Raw genomic sequence first — 10,153 nt, 5'->3', positions numbered from 1 at the left:
TCTGGTGTAATTTGGCTGCTCCTTATTGGATAAGATTTGGTTCCAGCAACGACGAGAACTAAGGTTTTTGTAGTAAATGATTTAGAGATTCCGGGGTGATTTACCTGGCGGGGACACTCCGGTGGCTAAGTTAGCACTGTAATAATAGAAAGCTTGAAAATGATATCAGAGAATTAGAGGGCTGGAAAGCAAGATTACGCATTACCTTCGCCTCTGGGGGGTGAGATCTTTATATACTAGAGTCCTAATGGGTTTGGTGGAGTAGGTCCTGAATTTCCGCTGCGTCAGGTCCCGTTATCGTGTTAGTTGGGAGTAACGTCTCCCGCTGTGAGGTCGGCCATCCCCGTCTGAATCGAGGAGTGGGTGAACTAATGTAGCCGCTACAAAGTACGGTCCCGTGGGATGTGTGATACGGAGGTGCGTTCCACGAGGTTGCCATGCGAAGGTCGACCAGACTAGGTAGCGAGCTGCTTGTGAAGTGTCGAGCTGCTTGGCGGCGAGCTACTTGAGCTCACGTTCCATAGACTTGATCTGCTCCGAATGCCGACGTGCCTTAGTACCGAGGTGGTTCATCTGTCCGAGCTCAACCCGTAGCGGACTCGGCATTGCTGTCCTGGCCGCGAACTGATACTGGGACGATCTTAACCTGAAGTAACTTTAGTTCGGGGTACCAGCGTACCTGAGGTCGCTTTGTAGCGAGTGATTTATGCTAAGCTGTCACCTGTGTTGAGTCATGTCCACGTGCCGATCTGATCATGTTGAGTTGTCACTTATGCTGAGTCACGTCCACGTGTCTCCTGATTATGAGGTCGGGCCAAATTCCCCTTCATCAATTGCCCCCCACTCCCCGAGCCGGGGGTCCTGACCTGGTGCGGGGGAGTTCATGATGTGATAAGTGGATTTGGCTCGAAGTCCAAGCTGTTCTGTCAGATAGATTGCATGCGATTTACGCGCGGACATCACACGATCTATAAATTCTGCGGACGCCAAAAAACACGCTAAACTATTTTCGATCTCGAGGGTCGTGCAACCAGTTTTCTTAGGAGCCGTCGGATTGCTTTGATCTTGACCGTTGCTTCTTTGGTACAGTGGCTATAAATAGGGGGGTCGTGACCCATTCTTCTCGCCGTATACTCTGTGATTAAGCTCTCCCGAGGTCGCGTCAGATTCTTAGCTCGCTCCTTCCTTCTGTTTCTAGAGTCGTCTTTTCCTTCTATGAGTCTTCATTCTTTAGTTTAATTCCTACTTTTCAATCAGGTCGAGTTCTAGCATAGATAGGCTTTTAGGTAGTGCTAGTGAGGTGGAGGGTGCCGCTACTCTTGCCGGGGAAGTCAGCTCGCGACAGGGTGCCTCCCCTCTTCTGCCTTTAGAGGGAACCTCTAACCCTGAAGTCGAACCATCTCGGTTCAGGGAGATCGAAGCTCAGGAAGATGGTCCGTCCTCCAGATCGGAGGCCCCATCTTCTTCCCGAGGTCGGGATCCCGATGACTTCAGTCCTTCCAAACTATCTTCGGACAGATTAATGTACTTAGTGTCCCGCTATCGTCTCCCTGATAACTTGGTCTTTAGCCTACCCTTATTGCAGTACCCTTGGGCTCATGATCACAATGAGCTCGCTGTTTTTGAGGAGCAGCTCGCGGTAGGGCTGCACTTCCCACTTCACCCTTTCCTAATAGAACTAGTTAGGTTCGACAATATTACTATTGACCAGCTTCATCCGAACTCTATTCGGAACATCATTGGTACTATTTCTTTGTTCCACGCCTATAACCGACCTCTGACCCTTAACATCTTCAGCTTGATCTACGCGATCAAGCGAAACTCAACCTATCTACGCACTACTATATCTCTCCCAGGCCCGGATTCAAAATCCTGCTCGGCTGCCCGAACAAGGTTCCGGCCTGGAAAAGACGGTATCTCATCATTCGTAACCCGGAAGGGTGGTCTTTTCCAACCCACTGGAGGGTGGCTACTCAGGACCCCGGGGTGAGCTTGGATGCAGAGACCAGGGCGGTGATTAACTCTTGGAGTGACCTTGGCCTCGAGATGAACAGCTTCTTGGCCGAGGAGGTGCTGGTACGAGCTGGTCTGAGCCCTCCCGGTAGGCTTCTTTTCAGGTATTTATTTGAAAAATATTTTAAGTTCTTTGGCTGACCGTCTTATTTGTGCAGTTACGATGCCGGTCAATGTAGAGAGTCTCTTGAGGAGTTCCCAGAAGGGGAAGAAGCGGAGGGCTGCAAAGAGACTCCGTTAGGAGGCCTGGCTTTCAACCGAGGTGCCTTCAACTGAGGTCTTAGCCGCGAAGCCGATCTCCATTGAGCCCCCCAGGGAGGAGGCACGATCAGTGGCTCCCGAAGTGGTAATGGGCGAGGACCACGAGGGGGGAGCTCATCCCTAGGAGCCGGGATGCTCGTCTGTGCTTGAGGAGGCGGACGCCGATCCGGAGAGAACTCCCGCAAGCGCGCAAGAAAGTATACTAGATCGCATGCTTGCGGTGCATAAGAGTCGGGATGCCGTCTTCCAAGACGAGGTTGCGAAATGGGCTGACATGCCTACAACTCGGCTCTTGGGACTAGCCGCTAGCCATGGTATGGTGGTAAGTATCCTGCCTTCAATTCTGTTTGTTTTTTTTTTTTTTTACTGACCTCGGTCTTCTTTTGCTAGGCCAACTCTGCTATTCATGCACTGGCCTGCCAATCTGCGATCCGTTCGAAGGAAGCTCGGGATGCCAAAGCGGAGGTGCGGAAGCTTCACTGCGAGTTGGACCTGGTTCGGGGTGAAGCACTTCAAGCCAAAAAGGGAGATGAGGGCTAGAAGCAGCTGATCTTGGCCCAAGAAGGGCAGATCTCTGCGTTGACTGAGGAGAAGGCACGACTTCAGCGAGAGGTCACAAACCTTGAGGCCACGGTCAAAGAACGCGCCGAAATCTTCGAGACCGCCATCCGGGAGGCGCACGCAGAAGAAAAGAAATAGGCCATCGAGCGCTTCAAAGAGTCCCCGGAGTTCGAGGCCCTGTAGGTTGAATATAGCTCGAGCTCCTACCGCTCCGGGTTCAAGCTGTGCAGGTACCTGGTCCGGCAGAAGTTCCCCGATCTCGACCTTGGTGGCATCACGATGTCAGCCTTAGCCTCCTGAGTGTCCCAGGCAGTGGACGAGGAGCCTGACTTGTTAGGGGAGGATAGTGATGATGAGGTCGAAGTGGTGGACCCCTCGAATGTGGTTGGCAGTCCTCTTGCATGATAACTTCTTTTTTTTTTTGAATCGTGGATGTATACCTCGAAGCCATTGAGCTCGGGTCATCACAAAATTCTATACTTACTTTTTCTTTCATTAATGAAATATACTATTTCTGAGTAACCTAAGTGCAAAAATAATTCTAAGTGTGAGTGAGCCCCGAACTTGGCAATTTAATGTATAGGTTACCCGAATTGTCGAGTTACCGAGTAGGATAACCAATAAGGATAGCCAAAATAAAAATTTTCCCAAGTGTTTGTTACTCCAATTTGTGTGGGTTACCCCGAACTGTCGAGTTACCGAGCTTGGTAACAAGTAAGGGTAACCAAAGTGGAATTTTTCCAAGTGTTTGTCACCCTGAGCTGCCTACTAGGGCTATTAGTAGGGGCTACTTGCTTGAATGCTGGTTTGTCCTTTGCAAGCCCGACTTGCCGAGGTCTTCGTCAATTCGGTGTTTTTAGCCCTTAGGCTCTGGGAGTGACTTAAGGTCCACTCTCCTTGGGTTTGCCCAGGCCGAAGAGGCGACTGGGTCTTGTAGTATTTTAACCCTTAGGCTCTGGGAGCGACTTAAGGTCCACTCTTGATTTTTTGGGAGTGACTTTCAGTCCGCTCCCCTAGTTTGACGATTACAAGTAGTATCGTCTTAGATTGCTGATGTTCCAAGCTCAAGGTACCTACACCGGGCTCAGGCACCATAACTTTCCGAAGGACCAGGTCGCTGACACAGAAGTGCCGCTTCCTGACTCGGGCGTTATAGTACTGAGCTACTCTTTGCTGGTAGGTTATGGTACGGATGTATGCGAGGTCCCGTACTTCTTCCACAAGGTCGAGGTTGGTACGGAGCTCGTTACCGTTTTCTTCATCGTCGTAAGCCTCCAGGTGTAACATAGGTACTTCGATTTCGGCTGGAATTACTGCTTCCATGTCGTACGTGAGGTTAAAGTGGGTTTCACCTGTGGCGGTCTTGACGGTAGTTCGATAGGCCCATAGTAGGCTGGGCAGCTCGTCCACCCATAGTTCTTTAGCTCGGGCTAAGCGGGCTTTTAGTCCACGGAGTATGGCTCTATTCGTGACTTCTGCTTGCCCATTTGCTTGAGGGTGTGCCACCGAAGTGAAGCTCTGTTGTATCCTCATCTCGGCACACCGGTTTTTCTTGTCGAGATAATACTCGGGGTAGTCCGAAGCGGCATACTATGCTCTTCCAGAAGAAGTTTTGTAAAGTTCAAGTTGTGATTGTTGCTAAGGGTTTTGCCTCTACCCACTTTGTTAAGTAATCCACTGCTACTATTAGAAATCTCCTCTGTCCTATTGTTGGAGGGAATGGTCTAAGGATGTTGATTCCCCATTGTGTGAAGGGCCATGGGCTAGTGAGGTACTTCAGGTCGGAAGCAGGTTGATGATGGATGTTGGCGTGCCTCTGGCATTTATTACATTTCTCGACGAGCTCGAATGCATCTGCCTTCATCGTGGACCAGTAATATCCTTGCCGTAGTGCTTTCTTGGCGAGAGCCCTGTCCCCCAAGTGTCCGCCACACAACCCTTCATGAGTGTCGCGGAGAACGAGCTCGGCCTCAGAGGGTCACAAGCAGCGCAAGTAGGGGAAAGTGTAGGATGTTCGGTACAGCCATCCGTCTATAATGACATACTTGGCTACCTGCCGCACTACCCTTCTAGCTGCGTTGCGGTCTACAGGGAGGGTCCCGTGAAGCTGGTAGCTCACGAATGGGTCAATCCAGCTCGGCTCTGCTTGGCAGCGAGCTACTTGAGCTCGCGTTCCACAAACTTGATCTGCTCTGAATGCCGACGTGCCTTAGTATCGAGGTGATCTTGCACTGAGGTAGACCTGTTCCGAGGTGGTTCATCTGTCCGAGCTCGACCTATAGCAGACTCGGCATTGCTGTCCTAGTCGCGAACTAATACTAGGACAATCTTAACCTGAAGTAACTTTAGTTCGGGGTACCAGCGTACCCGAGGTCACTTTGCAGCGAGCTGATTTATGCTGAGCTGTCACCTGTCTTGAGTCATGTCCATGTGCCGATCTGATCATGTTGAGTTGTCACTTATGCCGAGTCACGTCCACGTGCCTCTTGATTATGAGATCGGGCCAAATTCCCCTTCATCAATAATGTATAAACCAAGTAAGGGAGGGTTTTCGTAACACACGACTTCTCGCATTGCAATGCAGGCCCCACATGAAAAATCATGAAGTCATATTTGAAGAAAAACCCTGAAAGTTAAGCATATTCTTACATGAGTCATGAAATCATGTTTCTAGTAAAGTCATGATTAGCACCTTCTCCAAAACAACTCAACCAATACCGAAACCCTCCCAAACGGGCTCTAAAATGATAAGGCAATAAGCTATGCGTTGATTTCAAACATTCAAATGTTTATTAAATAAATCCTTTTAAAGATATTGGTAAATGTAAAAATGCATGCTTTGATATATTATTTTGCAACAACAGTTTGTTTCCATAATATATATATATAGATAGATAGATAGATATATTGCGGGGTGTTTGGCAAATCTTTTTAGAAAGATTTTTTGGTAGCTTTAGCTTTTGTATTAAGATCTGATCAGCTTAAAGTCCATTTGGTTAAGGTGTGTCTCTATGCAAAGACGAATAGAAAAAAAAAACATGTAAAAGTTCCATTTGAAATTTCCTGAAAATTGCCTATTTTAGATTTCTTGCATGTTTTTGACATTTTGATTTTGGATAACTAAATCTACCATAAACCAAACGGAAAAAGATCAAATCATAGTCTATCAAACTTATAATCAACAGACCACTCGAAAAAACACGCCAAACAGGGCCTGCATTTTTTTGGTATCATAGCTTTAGGCTAAGGTTTAATTAATAGTGACGTTGATATCATATATGGGATTTCTTCTTTTCTTTATTGGTTAGTTTATGATCGAATTATTTGTTGTGGATAGGATAGATTTGGACCCATGTATCAAATATCGATTAATGGATAATGGAACGGATATCACTTGAACAGCAGTATAGAAGACTAACATGCATATTCATTACTTCTCATTAATTGGTGATTCTAGCCTGATATATATATATATATATATATATATATTATTTTTTTAATTTTTACTTCTTATTTGACTTGATATACTATATCTAATGTTTGGATTTGAAGTAATACATTAGTCGCTTAGAATGTGATTGATATGAATGCACCATTATCCAATAATTTTGAACTTGCTCCTTTTGTCTTTGTCTGGACAAGTAGCTTGGTCTAGAATGTCTATTAATCTAAAATCATAAATAACAAAACCAATAGCTTACATACTAATGTAGCAGCATCATCCTGCCTAAAGCTAAAATTTGGCTACTAAACATTGGTCTGGAATGTATAGTTCACATGCCCACAAAAACATACTTGTAGCACATGATACTCAAGTCATTATATATGTCATGAACTAAAATTATTCAGCCTAAAGCTAAAACCCGGGTCGCGATTAACTGAATTATGAATTTAAGACATACAAAATTATATTTTATTGGCTCAAGACAAACCACGAACTCAAAATGGAAATCACAAGTATACATTCTAAAAGAAAAAAAAAGCTTTTCAATAGTGGATTCCCTTCGAACGAACTCAAAATCTGTATTTAAAGGATTTTGAATGACCCAAAAGTGGATTTCCGTAACTATGACCCATGTGTGGATCCATATACTAATATATACCATGTACCATGATCATGATCAAAGTAGCAAACTTTGGAAACATATGACATGTGTTTTAATTGAACATTAGATATTAGATTGTTATTAGATATCACTAAGGTAGCGTTTGATAAATCTGAAATCTGAAAAGTTAAAAAGATATTAAAATAGACACCACATGTGTTTTTCTACTTTTTAGAGGCTCTGAATATTAACCTTGTTTGTGTTGGACCAAACCTTTAACATCTGAAATGTCTTCATTTTACTATTTTACCCCTAAAATAGATTATTTGGTAAATTTGAGCTCAATTTGTACTATTTCATATAAATAAATTATTAAATTCAAAAATAATATAAAAAATATGAATAGATTATAAAAATAAAAAATAATTTATTAAAATAAGAATAAAATTGAAAAAATACATATAAACTTATGAATTAAAAATTAAATAATTAAAAGTTAAAATAATAACGAAAATAGTAATAAAGTCCATGAATCAATGAGAAATTATTTAATAATTAACAAATTAATATCTTAATACTATTAAGATATTTAATAATTAATAAAAATTAAAAGAGTTAATAATTAATACAAATATAAATATAAAAATAATAAATAATTTATTAAAATAAGAATAAAATTGGAAAATATGTATAAATTTATAAATTATTAAGAATTAAAATAATAATAAATAGTAATAAAGTCTATGAAACAATTTAAAAAATTTTAATAATTAGAAAATTAATATCTTAAAAACTATTAAAATATTTAATAATTAATTAAAATTGAAATAATTAATTTTACATATTTTGGCTTACATTACTTGTAGAGGTAGCGAATGGGACGGAGAAGATAGTGGGCAGAGTGGAGAAGAGATGGAGAGAGAGAGGGAGGGAGAGAGGGTGTTAACCGCCGCTGCTGAGAGTTGCAGCAACGGTGGCAGGATTTCACAACTCCTCCTCTTGCAACAGAGATCTACGGCGACAAAGCCAAATGGGGCGGAGAAAGTGGTCGGGAGTGAAGAGATGGAGAGGGAGAGAGGGAGGGTATTAACCACCGCTGTTGAGAGTTGCAGCGGTGGTGGCGGGATTTCACAGTGAGGCCTCTTGCATCAGAACTTGAAGCGAACTCGAAGCCAAATGGGGCGAAGAACTCAAAGCCATTAGAGTCGAATTTCCGCCAAAGATTCACGGCAAAGGACATGCCAATAGAGGTGGAGATCGACGATTTTTTCTCTGTAGTAGAGAAACATAATAGAAATGATCGTGAAGGACCAGAACCCTTTCTTCGAGTTCTCAGAGAAACTTGCATAAGAGAAATTTGAATAGAGGCGGAGATCGAAGCTACCGAAACCCTTTCTTCGAGTTCTTAGAGAGAAAGATAGAGGGAAGAATGGGATTTGAGAGATTTCCGGTGACATCTCCATGCAGGGTTTCTTCAAGTTCTCTCAATCGCCCTCTCCCTTCTCGTTCGATTGCAATGAAATATGAAGGATATGATTTATCATTATTAAAATTATAAAGGATATTTTAGACTTATGGCCAGGTCTGAAACGCATCTGACCGTGCTCAGTGCCTAGCCTGGGTCTTAAAGTTTAAGATCTGAAAGTGGCATTCAGATAACTTTTAAGACATGACTCCAAACGCCTATTACCTCTGAAAAATAAAAAATTCAGCATTATCAAACGTGGCCTAAGGCCTAAGTTACTTGTGCAAAAGCCAAAAATAATCATAAATCTCTAGCCTAAGGATTAAATTCTAAATAAAAAGCTTAACCAATCTACTGTATAGCTAAAAAATCAACTGCACAGCCTAATCTATCCATATGTTACAGCAGAGCATACATAACCCAACTCTATAAGTCCATACAATTTGTATAGAGATGGATTTACCAAAATATAATAATCAATGGTGTGACTTTTACTTTTATTACACATCCATTTGTATATCTTCTTCCTTTTTTCAAAGGAATTCCTAGTTGGATGCAAAATTCTGGTAGGCTAAACATTGCTTGTTGTTCACCCCCATCTGATAGAATTACTTCCTGGTTATTAGTTTTTGGTTTCCCTATTCTGCGTTTCTTTTATTTGGATCAGGAAATAAACAGAAAACAACTAATGTATATGAGTATCTATTATAAGTAACAACATATAAGATTATATAATATGTTCCCCTTTTGATGCATACAAAAAATACAGATGTATATCTTTTGTTTGGAAAGATAATAAAGATGATATATAATGAGTCACCATTTTAATCGCTGATAATGAGTGAGAGAGAGAGTAAGAGAGTTAAAAGAAAAGTTCTAAAAACATGTTCATCATCATTCTTGTAAACTAAAGAGAGGTATACAAATTATAGGGAGTAACAAATAAAATAAATTAAAAAAATACAGAGACGGAAAGGAGAAAGAAGCCTTCTCAGTTGATTAGGTGGTGCCTTCGTTCAATGTGAGGTCCCATCCTTTGAATAAGAAGAACTCTTCATGAAGTAACAATTGGATATTGTCAACGCCACAAATACGAAACAAAATTCTTAAATATAACGTAAACAAAATATCTATATGCTCTATAGATATAAACAAAACATACAACGAAAAGGATAGATCTTACTTTTAAGAATAGATTATCCAAAATGAAAAATTTAAAAACATGATGTGATTATGAAAGACCAAAACAACCAGCCAAAACATTCCACTTGCGACTCAATTAATCTACAGTTAAAACATCATCCTTATATAACTTGCATTTGCTCTCCCTCTTCCCTCCTATGAATCTAAAACCAGACAAATGCTTTTGTCATAACAATACATCACAGTATCACAACTTGCATCACATGACTGAAAAGCACCAGGGTTTTCGATTCAGAGAACCTCCCATGTTTCTCTAAATGGTGGAAAAGCTAGCCGCCATCACAAAGAAGAAGAACATAAGGCAGAGCCCCCCTGTTTCAGCCTCAAGCAAGAAGCAAAAAGAGAAGGAAATAAAGAAAGAAAGAAAAAAAAAAACATGCTTCTGCAGTAGAAAAAAAAAACAAAAAGCAACAATAAAACTTTGACGGGCCTAAGTTGTGTTAGATAGTGTATACCCTTAGCTCCAATCAAAATGATGTGCATTATGACATTTAATAACATTTATGGTGTGTTTCTGTGTAATATCCTTAAACTGGACACATATGAGACTCGTGTTAGTTTAGAATCTTCACAACTGTTGGATAGATCTGGGGAGATTTATCCT

The sequence above is a fragment of the Nelumbo nucifera genome, chromosome 1 (assembly GCF_055504915.1).
Source record: "Nelumbo nucifera cultivar China Antique chromosome 1, China Antique-T2T, whole genome shotgun sequence".
Lineage (NCBI taxonomy): Eukaryota > Viridiplantae > Streptophyta > Magnoliopsida > Proteales > Nelumbonaceae > Nelumbo > Nelumbo nucifera.
The sequence above is the reverse complement of the archived record's forward strand: the minus strand, read 5'-3'. Positions refer to the sequence as shown.